This window comes from Melospiza georgiana, chromosome 2 (genome assembly GCF_028018845.1).
Source record: "Melospiza georgiana isolate bMelGeo1 chromosome 2, bMelGeo1.pri, whole genome shotgun sequence".
Classification (NCBI taxonomy): Eukaryota; Metazoa; Chordata; class Aves; order Passeriformes; family Passerellidae; genus Melospiza; species Melospiza georgiana.
In genome coordinates this window covers 10627547-10646325 of record NC_080431.1, presented here as the reverse complement: position 1 = coordinate 10646325, position 18779 = coordinate 10627547, and the positions used below count along the sequence as shown (strand labels likewise).

The 18779-nt window shown below is 40.4% G+C and overlaps 1 protein-coding gene across 2 annotated transcripts in view; it reads left to right on the top strand.

Moving 5' to 3' along the window:
- NRIP1 (nuclear receptor interacting protein 1) overlaps positions 1 to 18779 on the top strand; it is a 73344-nt gene that overhangs the window by 36222 nt on the left and 18343 nt on the right. The window contains exon 3 of one of the 2 annotated variants that reach the window (XM_058045686.1): positions 14038 to 14085. The exons of the other annotated variant lie outside the window; for it this stretch is intronic. The gene's annotated coding sequence lies outside the window, so the exon portion shown is untranslated. The remainder of the gene's footprint in view (positions 1 to 14037; positions 14086 to 18779) is intronic. 2 annotated transcript variants of the gene reach the window in all.

Below are 18779 nucleotides of genomic sequence, written 5' to 3'. Positions count from 1 at the left end.
AACAGAGATGAGAGGGTCTCTGAGTAGTCATGGGGTTTTTTCTGACAACCAGGTGCTGTGGGAACACCATGGCATTCTGTCCAGGTGTAACAGGCCTGTGGAAAAGCATCTGTATGGTGCAAGTTCTTCCTCTGCTGATGCAGAAGGCACCGTCACTGATGCTACTGAAACCTAATGCTTAAAATGATTAAAGCTTTCTAAGGAGGAGGGTGTTTTGTGAGGAGAGCTGTGGTTCTTGGGAGTGAGGCAGTGAATCTATTTCAGTGGTGGGTGAAGGGTGGTGTTATAGCAGTTGTGACATAACTGGCAAAGCTGTGTCCTTCTTCAGTAAACTTAGATGCGTTTTGTTACCGTGTAACAGACTGTAGTGCCTGGAAAATGACTGTACAAAACCAAACTAAACGGAGCCTTCCGTACTCAAGCAGAGAAGAATCACAACACCCTCTGCTGGTGCGAGTGACTCCTTCCTTTTCTCCTCAAGGACTTGCCTGGTGGATATCCTAGAAACAGTAAAAGATAGTTCTGAAGAGTGATGCTAGCTCACACTGAGGTTATTTTAACTCATTTGTATTTATTTTGTTTTCCCTTGTAGAAACAGACAGTGTAATCTGACCATTAACATACACCATTCAAACAGATGGGGGAACGTGGTGATGCCTTTCTTCATTCAATTTGGGGATCCATGTTGCTTTTTAACTAAGCATTCTCCTACTTGGCAGAATTTTACTGGAGGTGGAGTTGGCGATTCTGTGTGCAAATACACTTCTGAAGGAAGCCCCCATCCCTTCACTGTGCCCATAGCTGTGTTTGAATAAAGCTGCTAAATCCAGTGGGTAAAGTTGTGGTTTCATGGAGTAACCATGTGTTCTTAGAGGTTATCTCTGCCTCTGTGTCACCCTGTGGGATGATGAGCAGTCCCAGGCAGGCTGGGCAGTTGCTTTATTCGTTTTTGTTCCCCCTGTGTGTACAGTCATGCTCTCCAGCCCTTGGTAGGCCCATGGCATGGTAATGCCCTCTGCTCCGCTTCCTGCTTGGCTCGGGATGACTGGGAAGGAAATCACAGGTTAGCACGAGAAGTGGTCACTTTTGAATTCCTGCTCATAAAACATGTCTGATGCCTGCCACAGCATGTTCCTGTCCCTCCTCCTCCTCCTAACCTGGCTTTAGCATGCACACCGTGCCATGATGGGTGCTGCCACCCATCATTTTCCCGGGATGTTTGTGAGGGAGCGGAGGCACCGAGCTCCCTTATCCGTCGGGCTGTGTCTGTCTGTCCCCGCAGAGCCGGGAAATGGCATTCCCAGCGGCGGGGGAGGGCTGGCGGTGAGGGGGAGCCCTCTGGGGGCTGGGGGGGAGCAGGAGCCCCGCTCCCAGTAAATGGTGCCTTATATAATTTGTTTATGAAAGAATTGCTGCGGGTTGAGCCTCCCTCGGTGCCTCGCCGAGCGTCCCTCCCGCTGCCGCCTGCGCGGGAAGGGTTAAGAGGAGACAACATCCTGTCAAAGACCTTGTTTTTAATTTTGCCTCTCACACTGGCACAGATCCGGCTAAGAGCAGCCCAGATTAGTTCGGGAAAACCTTTGAAGAGATTTAAGATGTCCTTCAGCCAGTTTGAAGGTTTTTGTCTTGCAAATCCAGTACAAGGGCGCCTGCAGGCATCTCGACCCTTGCTGTGCTGCTGATGCAGCTCAAGGTCACACTAACCCGCCCTGTGACATTCAACAACACACACACACACAGAAATTATGCGGTGAAACTGCTTCAGCATTCAGCCAACCAACAACTTCCTCAGTTCCTCACTAAAGGAAGAAGTATATATTTTTTTTTCTCTGTTTGTCTTTTTTTTTTTTTTTTTGGCTTCGTAGATTTTTTGCTGCAGGAAATAATCCAGGATTTCTGGTGTGTGTGATGACAAGGTCATTTCTTAATTAGAACACATGTAAAGAACAAAGCTAAATGGCTTCAAAACAGCTTTGTAGTTGATGGAGAGGATTTAAATTATTTAAAGAGATAGTCACCCAAGTATGATGGAAACTGAATTCTAAACACATTAACTCTTTCAGTACTCTATGGTTTCCATATGCTACTCAAAAGGAAATGTCAAACTTGATGAGCATTATTGCAACTGCTGTTAAATGAGCATTTTTTTACATTATTTATAGTTAGTGTTTTGTTATCCTGTCTCTTATCAGAGTTATGACAGCAAGATTTTTTTTTCTTAATAAACAGTGGAATGCTCACTGGCTAGAGATCAAGAGATAGCTATAGGAAATTGCTTATTGGAGATCAGTGGCTTAATTTCTGCTCTGTCTCATATTTTGATGAATGTATTAGCATTAATATATGTATGCATGTGTGAGTACATGTATGAAATATAGTGCAAGTATATAGGTATTATCCAGAGCTGCCTCTGGGAGGAATCTGGACTCCTGTCCTCAGTGCTCAGCATGGTTGCAAGGCATAAGAACATATTAAAGGTGGATTTTGGGATTAGGGAATGAGAAATGAAAAGACAGAATTGACAAGAAATAGCAATTTCACTTAGTTTGAACAGACTGTGAGCTGGCTGGGAAGAGGAGATGCATTTGAATTTTGTTCTTTGAATTTGCTTGTCACTTTGAGTCAAAGCGCCTAAATACAAAGGTGTTGGTACCACTGTCTCAACCATGGTTTTGTGTGGCTGTATGTTAATGATTCATACTTTTAATCCTATCCTCCTATTTTTCTTTCCCTTATTATGTTTTCTAAGCTTCTTATTCTGTAAATGCCAGGGGCTGGGAAGGTGACCACCCTTCTGTGGTTGCCTTGGGCATGCAGAGCCCCAGGTATCCACGGGTAGCACTCTCCTGTTAAAAGGATTGACCTGATGCACCAGAGGAGAAGCTGGATTTACTGTAGGACCTGCCTTTTGGTGCCAGCACACAGAACCTTTCCAGCTTGTATGCTTAATAAAACAGTGAGGAAAAAAAACCACTTGTGAGTTGTGCACTAAGGGTAAAGAGGCAAAAAAGAAATAAAATCATAGAGTAGAAACTTTGCTTTCAGAGTTTGGCCTCTGTATATGCTCAGAGATGTCACTGCATGATTTGTCTGAGAACTGAAATGTGCAGAAATTATTCTTCTCCTGTCATCAAAAGTCTAGCAGTTAATTCAGATTTAAGTGTTTCAAGAGTAACTGACATAAAATTTACTGGGGGATTTGTTTTTTTCTGGTTGTTTTCATTCCTGTTTTGTTGTGTTTTTTTCTTTTTGTTTTTTTTTTCCGGGGTAAACCTTGTTCAGCTGGAACTTGCAGTGCAGTAAATGTCAGACAGAGTGAGCTTACTAGAAAGAGATGGTGCTGGCTCTGAGGACCTCCTGAGAAGGGAGGAAACTGCATTTGCCAGGATAAAGAGGGAAGATAGGGTGCTACAACTTCTTTTTTCCTTTCCCTGCACCATCTGGCTCAGGCGAGGCTCGTGAGAAGAAAAGAACAGAGGCAAACAGGCTCCACACACGGATAAGACAAAACTGATGTGCTCTGTGAAATCTGTATATTCCTGCCCTTGCCTGGGGTGTGCTGTGCCCTTAATATTATGGGAGACCTAAGCTCACCTGCTAGTAATTTCTAATTTACTGTCCTAATTCATCGATTTGTTATCACTAATTGTACTTCATTTACTTCTGTGTAGTTTCCAGTACCTAAAGGGTTGAAAGGTTGCTGTAATTGGCACCCGCAGCTGCTCCTTCTTTTGACAGGGGATAATTTTGCAGCCTATGCTTTGTGTGACAGCTGCCTAATTGGGCATTCTCCCCTTGTAGCGAGCCTGCCTCCTCCAGCCTCCCTGCTGACAAATGGTGCTGGATTATAGATGAGGACACGCTGACCCGTTCGACCTTGCTGAGGCAGCGGGGAGGGGCCTCCTGCTACTTGAGGGAAGCTTTGGGTCATTTAAAGGACAAGGTCATGAGCCAGGTGGGGAAATGACATGATATCACATGACAATAGCCCGATGACACGGTCACCGTGTCAAGGACAAACTCATCAGTATTGATTAACGCCGCTTTTTTTTTTTTTTTTTTTTTTTTTGCCGGTGTCTCTGCAAAGCCACTGATATTTCAAAAATATTTTGCTAATTTGTCCTAGGTAAAGTGCCAGGCATTATTTTTGGGGAGCGTTTGTGCAGTGTTTTCTTAATTCAGATCGCGTGCAAAAGCAGTGTTGTTAAAACCCTGCTGATGATAATTTGTAAGGTTCATCTTGATGTTTTTGGTAAAATGTACATCTGGTAATACTGGGAGGAAAATGCCAGCAAGGATGCATGACAGGGCAGAACTTAAGGGAGAAAAAAACCCCCTGCTTTGAAATTTCAGTGTTTCACTTTTTACTCCTTGAAAGGCACATGTATGAACCTCTGTGGAAACACATGCATGCACAGATGTACAGCTGACTGGAAAGTAGGAAAAGTCTTTATTTAAAGAGAACCAAAGAGAAAAGTTAAATATAAATTGGATGTTTAAAGGAAAAGTCTTATTTATATCAGCTCAAGGGCAATACAGTTAAGATAATGCCCTTCCTATTTTAAGAACTAGAACAGTATCCAACTATGCCAGGCAATAAAAACCTGCTAAGTGGTTTTTCGAAAATGTTGTGAATACAAGTGACAGTGTTTTGAGAGCATCTTCATGTTGCATTTCTATGCTAATAAACTTCAAGGTAAATGAACAGCTTGTTTGACATTTGCTATGTTAGACAATAATAAAATGCTTTCTTCTGGAGTAATTAGACTTGATAGATTGATTATGTTAAGAGGTAAAGATAAATATAATCAGAAAGAGAACTCTCTCGAAGGGAGTTAGTGCCTGTTTTTTGAACTTTGCCGCTGTGGTTGTGGTTTAGCCAGTGCCTGGTGGTGTGTGTCACACCTGTGTGTGCACTCACACACGCACACAGAGGGACACATGCACAAACACTCGGCGTGGAGTTTGTGAGAAGCTGGGAGAGGAGAGGAGCGTTCACCTCTGAGCCCCGTTCCCTTCTCCGAGAGATCTGATTTGTTGTGGGAAACTGTTGTGTCTGAGCCTCGTCAGTTCACCAGGATGTAATTTTACTCCCCCGAGGTAAAAAGCCGTCAGTGGCAAAGTGTGATAAATTAGTTCACTCAAGTAGACGCGCGTGCGTGCGTGCGTGTGTGTGTGTGTTTAATTCTGACCTTGCTGTGCATGTGTTGAGCTGCTCTCCGTGCCCGAGTCAAGCCCGGTGGAGGTTTAATCCTGTGCCCTTGTACACGTATACTTACTTGATTAGTAGTTGTGGTTATCTCAGCAGAAGACATTCTGCCCTCCTCCTTGTATTGGTCGGGACCCAGGCATTGGGGAGTCAAGTCGAAGGAGAAAGAAAAGAGATTTTTGCATTAGTATTCTATGAAAGCCTTACTGTCTGCAGAACAAATTGATTGCTACAGTGTACCTGTGCTTGGCACCACTGCTGTGAAAGAAAGGTATGGTTGTAATCTGTTTTATTGTATTACATATTGTGACACTCCAGGAATGTTTAACATTCGGCTCTTCTATGGCACACGCTAGAAGTCTGAGGAAAAGAAAATATGTGAATGAATGAAAAGTGTGCGGGGCTGTCATATCGGCAGCTTTGTTTACTACAGCAAACTAAGTAGCCCCTGCTAATGAGACAAATTTATGTGCCAATGGCAACGTAAGGAGATGATTAACTGAATTCTCTGTCTTCTGTTCAGCTCCTCACATCAGTGTCAGTAGTTGCTACGTACCTACACAGATAAAATTCTAATTAATGTTTTAAGGGGGTTTGGGTTTAGCTTTTTGCAGGATGATTAATGTGAAGTATACTTGAACATGGGTGTGTTTTGCCGCTTTAAATGAAAATGTGTTGTTTTTTTTTCTAGTTATTAATCTGCTGTGATGGTCCTACATGTGGGAAGGGGGGCGTATGTGAGGGGGTATGGGGAGGTACAAAAACCTGCAAATCTTAGATGTGCTGCTATGATAAACAGCACAAGAACAAAGCTGAGGAAAAGTCTGAGAGGATTTGAGTCTTCATATCTCACACACAGACACACACACCACCCCCCCTTTAGTAATGTGTAAATATGCACCCCTATTTTAATGTGAAATCTAGGGCTCTTTGTTTCCTTAACCCAGCTGTAGACTTCACGTAGTTGATTCTCTGGTTTTGCAGATGCTCATCTGATGTCAGTTGTGTGGGAAGTATGAAGCACTCCATTAATAAAATTCAGGCTGTTTCACAGAGGGCTGTGCTTAGTGGCTCGTTCTTGGCATCACTGAAATTTTATTGCTGATTATTTGGATGTTTGCTTGTGGTCACTCCAAAACATCTGAAGTATCTGCTCTTGTCATGCAGACATTCCTGACTAATTAAGTTTAGGACAGGTGGCAGACTCCTCCTGGGCATTTAAATCTGCGTGTAAACCTAATCTAATAACTTGATGAGAAAATGAAAATCTATCTTTCCTGGTGTGTTATCACCACGCACAAGCCACAGTGGTATTTGTGAAATCCTCTCTCTACTCTTTGTCCCGGCAGGTGCCAAGTCAATGAGTTGCTTTAAGGAAATGAGAGACTTGGAAAATGCTCCATGTCCCGAGCAGCAGTCATGCACTGTAGTAGTTACTGCTGTCATACAGCCTTGCTGACTTAAGATTAACACTTTATGGATGTGGGGTGTATTTATATGAGTGTACCCTTGAGCTTCCATCTTACACCTTGCAGAGAGTGTCAATACAGCCTTATACATGCAAATTGTTGATCTTTGAGATCTCTTGACAGCTGAGAAAATTTCTGAAGAACCCCAATTTGGGAGGGTCTGTGATGTGACTGTTTGGACTCAAAATATGTTGACTTTAGCTGCAACTAATCAGTCAAAACTTGCTTATTCAAACCAAATATTTTGTGAATAACCTCTTCTTTCCCTGAATTACTTTTTTTTTTTAACATAAACACATGTTGTAAGGAAAAGTTGGTAAGAACAGTTGGACAATTTACACAGCAGATGGGAGGATCCAGGGACTTGATCATATTTATCCATATTTAAGAGAATTTCAGTATTGCTATAGAAATGGTTAATTCTTATCTCACATTCTGTATTCGTTTTTTGTAGATTTTAACCAGTTGGTGACAGGAGGTTGAGTTGTGAAAAAGGTGTTAGATAAATACTGGGCAGTACTGCATTTCAATGCAATTAACTTTTGTTCATAAATAATTCAACCTATGACTTTAAATAAATGATCAGAGGAAAATAAAATGACGTGATTAAATCCAAGTCCTTGAAAACATTTTGCCAGTCAAGATTGCTGTGACTGCTTTGGGACTTATAATTCCTCTGTTGAGAAGAGCCAGTTCTTAGAGTTGTGGAGATTTTGTTTCATTTTGTTTATTGTCAATTCTCAGCTCACCATTAGAGATAGGAGTTAGACTCTTCAGATCATAGTTAAAAGAGAGACTGATGATGTGTTTTTTATAATTTTGTCTTGATTTTCTTAGAAACGTGGAATATATCAGCTTGAGTAGCCTTTGGTTTTCCTAGGTTTTTGGTGGGATTTTGTTTGTTTGTGGTTTTTTATGCAAAGTAGAAGGATTTTTTTGCTGAATTGAAACTTTTGCTGCCAGCCTTACTGATTGAGCATGACTGATGACATTAGAGTGTTGATGAGAATTTTGGAATACTATTTGGCCTGGAGTAGACTCCTCTATTGTGGGTGGGGCAATGGAGAAGACGCCAAATGAGGAAGAAAACCCAAAACCAAACACAACCCCAACCAAATAAATCACATTTTAAAACCAATTCTTGCTTATAATGGAAGTACACAGTTGATTCCAGCATTGGTTACCTGTATTACACAGCTTTTCCTCGGGAAATACTGAATCTAAGTTTTAAGTAAGAGTTGGTGCTTGAGTGTTACTATCAGTTTAGGCAGATTTTAGAGGTGAATTCCAGATTAGATCTGTTTTTGAAGGGTGGCTGTGCACTGCTTGAGATTACGAAATGCTTGTTCCCCATCTCCACCCCTTTTCTTTCTGTTACCATGGTCTACCGTAATAAAGAAGAGAGGAAGTGGAGGTGTTGCATAACTTCAAGTAAATAGATTTTGGGTGCAGATACTGAAGGCAGCTTTAACTCCACCAGTGCTGTCACGACCAGAATCCTGCTAATGCTAAAGGCAGTCGTGTAATTAATGGCCTTGTGTGCTGAACTGAGACTGCTGCGAAACCTCTGGAGGGAATTGTTGTGTCTATTGTGTTGGTTAACTTTCCCAGAAAATACAGTCTGTTGCTGGTAGTTTGTTGGGGTGATGGGGGAGGATTTTGTAAGGTGTGATGAAATATTCCCTGGCATATTTTTCCTGACCACTGGACAAAGCATCTGCAGCAACAGAGCCTGGTTGAAATGGAGCTGTTAATAAAAACAAGATGAGTTTTACTTGAGGAGGCAAGTGTGGTAAGATAAGAAAATAGAAAGCTGCCCTTGAAACTTTCAGTGTATTTTTAAGATATTTTTGTTGGAAAATCATATAAAGAATTTGGATCTGGTTTTGATACTAGCATCTTATCTAGCGCTACAGTGGTAAATGATCTAGAATAGATGAAAATTATTTGTCATTTTTTTGTGTTATCTGTCCTTCTGAAGCCATTTATAAAACCTTGTTAAAAGTTCCAAAAACCTTATTCTTTTCTTCTTTGGATCTTTGTTTCTGCAACCTCAGCCATAGGTGGCACTGACTATTAGCAATGAGAAGGTTTGGGGATGCCTCCCCTCCTCCCAGACTTAGCTGTTTGAGCCGCTGGCAACTGCTTGATCCATTTTCTCTCACTCTGGCAAAGAGAACAGTGTGGCAGGTATCTGAGAGTTCTACAAATGAATAGGTATAGGAGCCAAATTACTGACTGACTGTGGTCAATTTGGAAACTTCCAGCTTTTGAAGCTAGAATTTGAGTTTGCACAAACTCATCAGGAAAAACGCTAATATTGATTAGTGAGGGCGAGCACACTCGTTTTTGCAGGCTTAGTTCTTGTTATTCAGGAGACTTGAAGAGGAGGCTCAGTCAGGCTTGGAGTAATTCAGCATTCCAGAGGCTGGGCACCATTGAGCAGTTCAGCACATGCAAAATAATCTGTCTGTCTGGATTCACTTGCTGCTGCAGCATCAGTCCCTTCACTGCTGCTGGCACAGGCTGCTGCAGTTCTGCCTCTTCACTGGGGGAACCAGGGATGAATGCACACCCTGGGTTCTGGCCCATCTGAGCTGTGAGTGTATTGCAGCTGAGTTACACTGGTAAAAGACAGGTTTTAACAGCTTTCTAAAGCAAGGAATTAAAAATGGACCTGTTTGGGCAGGAAGTGTTTAGATATATCTACAGACATACTTGGCTATGAGAGACCCTTGCTTCAGGATAGAAGGGACTTTATTGTACTTGGTTAGGAAAGACACTGAAAGTGGTCAGTGCATCAGAAGAGCTGCTGTGCAGTGGCTTTTGCAGCTCCAGTCCATGTAATAGTTCTTGCCCAGTTTATTAGGACTGCTTCCTCATGTTAGATCCCTGAGAAATAGGGAAAGCTGGTGGAATTATATTTTTGATCATGATGCCATCATTTGTGTTTTCTTCAGTATTGATACTTTAGTTCAGTACTGACGTGATGTTTTGTTGGAGAGAACATTGTTTCAGCACATAGTGGAACACCCATACTTCAGCATTTGACTGACACGTATCTCCACCTGAGGGTGATGGGAATGCCAGTAATTTGTCCTATTTTGGAAGAGAAAGGCATTTACTGTAGTGTGCAATTCCTACTCCTTTAGTAGTAAGCACTGTTGTTTCCTCAAGTTTAAGGTACCCAATTATTGTTTGGTTTCAAGAAAAGCCCCCAAAAACCAAAACACCCACAAACTGTGGAGAGAATATCTTATAATTCAGCTGAAATTCAGAAAATCTTTCTTTATTTGTTGTGGATATGGAGTTAATGTGCTACTGAGCAAGCTGCTTAATCTTCTTCCATTCTTGCTGTTCCTCTTGCATAGAGTAGCAATATTCCAGAGCACTGCTGTGATATGTTCATGGATGTTCCTAAAATGTTCTGGTTTGTTCCAAGATGGAATCTCTCATTTCTTGCAATTCTGACAGTTCCCAGTAGCCTCCAACATGGTTTAGACCCACACCGTGCATGTAATGAGAGGTCCTGGTGAACAACAGAGGAGTGAAATTACTGTGATCAGTCTGTAAATAGCAGCAGCCATCCAACATCAGATATTTAGATGTCAGATTGAAACAGGTCTTTGGTAGCTGAAATGCCTCTTACTTGTTAGTTTGCTTGTGAGTGGGGTTTTTTAATGACCTCAGTTTATGTATGAGCAATATGTAATTTAATTCTGTAGTTCATGCAAATCCAAAATAGTTTGGGATTTTAATTCCAGATTCATGTAGTGGATGGATAAGTCCATGGAAGTCCTTTCTGTACTTAGGATGTTGCTTTTACTCTGCAGCTTGGTGGTGGAGTACATGATTTTTTTATTGGTATTAAGTTTTTAAATTGTGATTGTATATTTCATCAAAAAAGCCCCTGATGCTTGGTCAACTTCAAACATTTTCTTCTTCTCAGCTTTTCTACCTGTGACTGTCATTTTACCAGAGAATATAATTTCATGGAAGGGTGGTTCAGATGCATGTTTTTTGTAATTGGCAAGTGCGGACACTTGCACATAGTTACAGCTGACTGAGTGCAGTCAGCAGTGGAAGAAGTATCTTACCAACAGTTTCCCACTCCTACAAAAATTTCTTCTGTTCTCCAAGATTGATGAGGTTGTGATGTCAAAGGTTTTTTAGTCATGATGGAGTGCAAGCCAGTTTGAAATTAAAACTGGCTGGATCAACTTTACTGTGCAAAAGTTAAGCTCATTATCAAATTTGCCAATTATACAAAAATAAATGTTAAACAAGGGAAGTTTTAGTATCTGAAGTGGCAAAGATTGTGCATACAAATCCCTATCATGTAATCTGGCTTTTCTGGATGTGCATTAGAAAGACTTCAAAAATACTGTTATCTTTCTTTTTGTTATTATTTGTGAGGAGCATGGATCATGCTTGCTCTTGAAAAATATACACTTGCTTCAAATAAAGAAACTGAAGTGAAATACAAGAATTTGTGGGAAACACTAGAAAGATTTTTTTTTCAGATATATTAGCAAAAAGGAGCTGCTTTTTACTCCATGTTCTTGAATCATTCATGTTTTACTGAGCAGCTGGCAAAACTAAGTTGCATTCAGTGCATGCTTTATCTCTTACATGTGGAAGTGAATTGCAGGAATGGTTTAAAGTCTGTTAATTTTTTGCTTTGCAATCTTACCCCCCATGCCCCCATATAAGTGGAGCTTTTTGGTCTTGAGTGGTGATGGATACACAGTTATTTACTGTTTTTTCTCCTTTTTACCCTCCCACCTGTTTTTCAGCAACAGATTAGAGTCAAGATGTTTTAGAGCTTCCAGTCTTTCCTCTTGTTTCTTCGGTCGAAATCACTGTAAAAATAGTGTAAACCCATGAAAATTTTGGACTTTCCATTCATATGCATTGTGACAAAGCTTACTGCAGTTCAGTGGAAATGCTTCCTACAACATGGCAGAGAAATACAGCTGGTGTTGTAGGCTCCCTAGAATTTCACCTCTGGTTTTATATTTTAGCGAGACAAATTGATTATAATGTTTTACAGTGTGCAGTGTCCTACCTTAACATGTTTGTCATTTTTTATAGTTTAGAACTCCATGCTGGTCAGGCAGGTTGAACAGTCTCACAATCTTTCCTGGCATTGATGCTTTCTTCCTCTTTTTACCTACTTTCCCCCTATATCTTTCCTTTCTGTTTCATTATCTCTGCATCTCCTCTCAGTTTGTAAGCACTTTGGGGTGGTAGTCTGAATTTACAGGAATATAAAACATTTTACAATAGTAATTATGCCAAATGTCAAGCACAGACAGACCTGCTCTCATAAACCTGGCAGCATATAAAGAAGGCAAGTGGATTTTGCATCCTGGTAGGTTATTCTTGGTCAGTCAAACTATTCACCTTCCAAAGTGCTATGAGCAAGCTCTGGTGTATACATGATTTAATAGAGAGATACTGAGGTGACTTTGGAAGCAAGGGTTATGTTTTATTTGCAGTAAAACAGAATTCAGATGTAGACCCAGTAAATCAAACCGCTCTGGTTTGAGGTGGACAAATTATGTTCAAAAAAATGGAAACTTGCAGTATTAAGTCTGCTGTTTGGGCTGGGGAGGTTATGTGATGGAGGCAGCTGGGACACAGAAAGCTTCCTTGGTTTCACTGGAGGAGGTCTGGGTTTATGCTTAGGCGCTCCCTCAGCCTTCACCTTGCTCCTCAAAAGTTTCCTCATCCATGTCATTGTTGTCATGATTAAAAGTAAGTAAGTTAGTTTTGGTCTCTCTAAAAAGAGGTATGTCCTTTCTTTCCCAGGAGCAGTATTTTTTCACTCTCTGCTCTTTCTTGCCTCTGTGCCCTCTGAAGTGAGAGCAGATTGCATCAGGGTGGGGATATTGTCGTTGTACCAGCTGGAGAAGTGAAAGAGCTCTCACTAGACTTTTTAAAAGTAGCAGCTCAAGGGAAGGGGAGCCCTTTGATGCTATATTTTAGCCCTTCTACATTATATTTTAGACCTTTTGTACCCTTTTCTTCCTATCATTAGTCTTTGTGTTCTGTTGATCTTTTAGGGTATATCATTCTTTGCTTCCCTTCCAATCATATGTAGTAAAAGAAAGGTATTGGGTGAAAACTGTTATTACAGCAGCACGTATTGTTGTACTGCAAAACCAATAAATGCATTTTTTCTTCTGTAAGAGGAAGAGAAAACACTTATTTTGGAGGCCAGTGTTGCTCTAGGGCTTCATTTAATTGCTGTCCAGCTGAACTTGTCAGCATCTCACAGGTGCAGATGTATTTATTTTAAACTTCATATAGACTATGATGAGGAAAAGGGAACAAACAAGTCTGTGAGGAAGGGCAAGCAACATATATCATTTGTGTTTTGGCTTGTGGTCTTGCAGGAGGTATTTTGGTGGATTTGGATTAATTTTTGCTCTGGTAATTTACTGCTGAAAGAGAGGAAGAAAGAGCCTCCAGAGTGTAGATGATCTTCGCCTGGGGAGCAGTGCAGAATTGTAATGGAATTTCCTGTGTGAGAGGTGCCTGGGTATTACAGTAGAAATGACTGTTTGTGGAAACAAAAGGGTAAGGAAAAGGAACACAATAAGTGGTTAGGTTATGTGGACAGAAATGAAAGTTATTAATGTTCGGAGAATTCAGATGAGAAATTCTAAACCTAAGCTAGAGCAAGAGAAACAATTGAAAAAGTTAAAATAAAGGGTTAGGTGAACAGAGTGTCTTCAGGGGAAAGATTACAATAACAGCTGTGTTTTGTGTTGTGTGGAATGGCCTTTGGATGTTGTTAATGCTACACAAGTGTGGATTGTGGAAGTGGGGAGCTGAGGGAAGATTGAGTGAGGGTAATGATGAGAGCAGGAGAAAATAAGTAAGATTCTAGAGAAGTTGAATGCAGTACCATGGGTGTGTTGTGTGTTCCTGATTTCATTTTAGTTGTTTGTTTGGGGCTCTTTTTTGTCATGGTGGGTAAATGGATAGTGGGAATAAATGGATAGTGTTAGAATAAAGATAATCCCCTGATGACAGCTTATTTTACAAAGTGGGTAGTATTAACCAGGCAAGGGGGGCTGTCCCCTCTCTCCTGGCAGGTTACCTTTACCAGCTTGCTCAGCTCAGTTTAATTTGTTAAGTTCTGATACTCTCACCAATCAACCACAAGTATAACCAGCTTTTGGGGAAAACTTGATGTTCATCTATTTATACCCTGTTAAGAAGTAAGACAGGCTCCCTTTTGTGAGCTGATACTGAATTAACAAAATTAGTTTCCTGTTATTGTAGAAATATAATTATTTTCCACCATAAGTTTCTACATTCTGATTATAATGTATTTATTTTTGGCAGGGAGGAGTGAAAACCAGATTCACAAAATCCTGCATTGACATTTGAAAGGTATGAGTTTTGTCCCTGAACTTGAAAAGTTTATTAACCTGTATTTTTTCTCACCCTGGACATGGAGTGGTAACTTTATCTCATTCACACTTGCTTTGGTCCTTACCCCTCTCAGGAATTCCCAGTCAGATGGCTCATTTCACATCCCTGTATAGTCCTGATCTCATTCTCCTGACATTGCTAACTAGGGTGCCAAGGTAACAATCTGCTGAGTTTCCTGAGAGGCTGAAGACATGCTCACCTGCTCACCAGAACTTCGGCTTTTCCTCAACAAAAGGATTGTAAATTGTACGCTTTTAATAGCATTAAGTCCTTTGACAAAGTTTATGGGGTTGTGGGTTTTTATGGGGCTTTTTCTCCTCTGGTATTCCTTTGTTGCCCTCTTTGGCTTGTACCTCCCTTTCCAATATGATTCGCTTCAGCATTTATTTGGAATTTGGGAGTTGTTGGTGGTTCTGTGAGACTCTGCAGGTACTCACAAGTCTTAACTGCTGCTGAATGAAATCACAGTCATGTGTTTGTTTGAGTTCTTTTGGTCTCACTCACTGGTGAAATTGAGCAACAGAATTTGAATAAAACTATCCTTCTTAAGCAAGATTATGTATAGACTGAAAAAGAAAAGAAACAAAAAATGTGCTTTAGTAATAATGCAGGCAGTCAGTGAAACTTGCCTTCAGGTTATTGACAGGCCTTGCTATATATTGATTTAGAAAACACTGGCATTATTGATGTTACATTGAGCTGGGAAATAACTCTTCCAGTTACATCAAGGAAAGATGGCTTTATATAACACAGAGAACATGGGTTGTGACCTGTCAGCCGTGTCCAAATCTCTGTTCTGGCAGGGTAAACTGGAAATAATGGATAACTGATCAGCTGAATCCATAGAGTTGGGTTATAGATAATAACTATCAGATAATTCCTTTATACTACATCATACATGGCTTCAGCTGCTTTGGTGCAGTTTCACCTGTTTATTTCCTAGATTCTTGACTTTTAGGTCTTTTGTTATGACAACGTCCCTCACTCTCACTGCATTCCTTCAGTACTCATCAAGTGAATAAATTAAAACTGTAATTCTGAGCTATTTCCCCCAAGGCTGAGACAAGATTTGCAGAGAGAAATTCACCACCTACCTCCCACTGCCTTTCATTGTTACAAATTTTATTTGATGATGAATCGATACCAGACTTCCAGCATGTGGGAAACCAAATCACCTGCAATGGTTGCTGTGTGTTGAACAGCTTGAAGGAATAGTAACTCTGGGGTAACTGGTGTTGCACATCTTGGAAATCCTAATGCTGTGTCCTGAATGATAAAAGGACACTGGAATTTCAAATGTTAACTAGTTTGCTTTTAGTAGTCATGATGCTTAAACTGGTGGGTTTTAGCATGGTAGATACCCCTCTGTCCTATGCATATGTCTGTAGCTTTTAATATGTTTTTATTCATTTAGATGCCTCTCTCATGTACAGATCTGCATGTGTGCATAACCTTGCCATTATTTTATTGTCCCATTAAAATTCATAGGTGTACTTACATCAGGGAAAATACGTAAAAAGGAAGTACAAAGGTCAAGAACCTATTACTACACTGTTCATCAATAGGGTGTTTTAAGATTTTTAGAAACTTACTTGACATTTCACACATGTAAATATAACTATGGACAATAATTTTTCAAAAAAATAAGTAAAAATCGTACCTTTACAGAATTGGGGCTTGATAGCCATCCAGTCCTTTAACATAATCCATTGCTGTGGACTCTTGTTGACTGCTGAATTGATCAGAAGTACTTTTTGCTAGCTGTTATGTTTATTGTTGTTGCTGTATTGGCTGGTTGTTTGCTCCTGTTTGTCATTACCCCCTTTTAAAAGACAGCACCTTTGAAGTGCTTTCCATTTGGATCACTGTGTGGAAAGATGCCTGTTCCAGCTCTCCAAAGAGGAATGGATAAGAACTGGATTGCAGATATTTTCTACATGGTGTCACAGCCAAAAGCACCACTGGCTGCTAACAGCAGCCTGCACATCCCTGCTGCTCCATAAATGGGGGATTTGATCCAAAGTTCAGAACAAGCAGAAACCTCTTGCCTCTGCAGGTTTTGTGTGTAAAGAGTGTGAGCTTGTATTTAAAAGGAAAAAACACAAACCCACAATGGCTGCTGACTTGTTTTATCAAGGGTTTGGTTGTGAAGATTAAAGAGGGTTTTTATAGGATAAGCTTGAGAGAAGGCTTGCCATGACACTGAATGAACAGTTACTCACTGTAATGCAGCTCAGTTAAAGCAAAGGCTTTTTCATGTGTTTGTAAACTTAAAAAAAAAGCTATGTGACTCCAAATAAACTTGCTGTAGGGTTTCACATTTTGGGCAGTTGTACTGCTAATAATGATGTGTTTCCTAGAAATGTTTTTAGTTGTGAAATATCCTCTATACACATTTTCATGTGTGCTTGGTTGTCAGAGTAAGCTGCTGATTTGTGGATGTGGAAGGATCTTCTGCTGGGTTGTTGTAATCATTGTCTGATTTACTTTCTTTTATTTTTCCCTTTCTAACTCTTCAATGCAGTGAGAAGCTTTATCAGCTTTTCACAAACTAGGAAGGATAGAAATTCTGCTTGGAAAAAGAAAACAACCAGCTTCCCCTTTTCTCCCATTTTGCTGAAAGCGCTTGTAAAAGGGGGACTAAGGAAGAGCAGAATTGTACTGCCCTGAGGTCTGCAACGTAAATCAATTTGATCTTAAACCAGTGACTGTTTTAGGGTCTGATGAATCACTATCAGAGTTAGAAGCACCTATACCACAGTGCTGAGAAGCTGGCATCCCAGGCTCCAGGAGTGATTTGTATCTGGCCCTAGTAGCTCAGGCAGTGCTATACCTTAAAAGGGTGACAACCTAATTCTTGTGAAGGATATTTTCAAAAAGGAGACAAGTTTTTAAACCTTTTTTTTTTCCATCTTTTTTTCATTTGAGGCCTTTTCATTAGTAGCTGAGACAACCAGTTATACAGGTAGAGAACTGCAAATGTACTAACTAGCTCTGCAAAAATGGAGGAAAATCAGTAAACAAAAGTTCAATAGCTGAAACAAGGTGCAGGAGGGTATGTGATGGTGTGAAGGTTTTACTGGCAATGTCCAAGATGCCCACATACTACTGAACTACGTCACTGCAAATGGGTTCCAGTAAAAGCTTTAATATTAACACAGGCAATCCTAGTTATGGACATATCTCTCTGTCTAAATATAAATTGTTCCCACTCGTGTCTGGACTAACATCAGAGCAGTGCTGGTGTTGAGAGTGGGGGTTAAGAATGAAGAGTACAAGCCACACTATTCTTTAAATTGCTGCCTATCACAATGAGCATGTAAACTTTGTGGCAGCAGTGCATTTTGAATGCCATGGTGTCACCCAAGGCACCTCTTGCTCGTGCTCAGGCATCAGGAGGGTGCGTGTGGCAGACGTGACCTGCAAGCTGAATATCTCCTGCATGTGTTTAAAGCTGGGGAATGTATCAGTGCGTGGATGGATGGATGGATAGATCAGTAAATGACTTTCATTGCTGACTATTTTCAGCAGCTGAGTTTTAATGAGTCTTTCAACTGTTGATCCTGTGTTTAATTCTGCTCACTTACTCAGCCTTCAGCATTAGAGAGTCTTTCTAGGAGGTAAATGTTGTCCTGATTACAGAAGAGGTTAGTTTGATTGTGTTCTGCACAGACCTTGAGGGTTTTTTTTGTTAATTGAGAAATATATGCTGTGCACACAGATAATTAGGATAAATAATCAAGTGTTGTGCTTGGAAGTGCACACCCAAATATACAATTGTTATATATTATAAATGTCTTGAACTGCTGCAGGTTAAAACCTGAGGTCCTGATTCTTTAGCACTGGTCTTGCTATGTGTTTGAGTGGGTTTTACAATTAAATTTGTAATGTAACTTGTATTAGCAATGGTTGAATAGAGGGAAAAGGATGGCAAAAAGTATCTTTCACTTCCTTTTCATTTAACATAAGAGCTTTTCCTTAGTTTATTTGCTTGCTGCCTAATAGCTCTTATCAAAATAAATAAGGACAGAGCAGCTGCTCTTAAATGTAGGGAATGCTTAAAACATGCAATGTAGCAATGTGAAGAAAACGAAGTGTAGTGGTATTTCTGGTAAGTCTACTAAAAAAAAGATGCATCCAGGAGCTTTGATCAAATGCCAGCTCTTACATCAGTCCTCTTTGTAATCTTTCGTGCTGATCTGTGACCTTGACCTTGTGTTTGTGTTTGTATGTCAAATCTATTTTAGGGATGGACAAACTAAGTTCACTTTAATAGGATTTAAACTCCAGCTTCACAGGGTACCTTAGTAAAATATAAAAATTAAAATATTTGGGTCAGTAAAATTTTCAGTCATCTTTTAAAATTTCAGTGGGTTTGAAGACATTGACTTTGTTGTTCTTGGGAAATGATTCTTTCAAAGACATCTTTAGCTTACCAATAAACTCTTCTAAATTCAGCATGGACCTTCTGCCTGGAGATGGGTTTTTTTCTTCAAGCATCTCACCAGTGGCTGTGCTTTTGTTTGGCATTGAGTGAGGTTCAGCACTGAAAGTAGTTCCTGCTCTTTGTCCTGCCTCGTGCCACTTGTAATCCCGCGTTCCCATGGGGAGAACTGCAAAACCAGACCCTTGGCAGGATCTTTGGGGCTTCT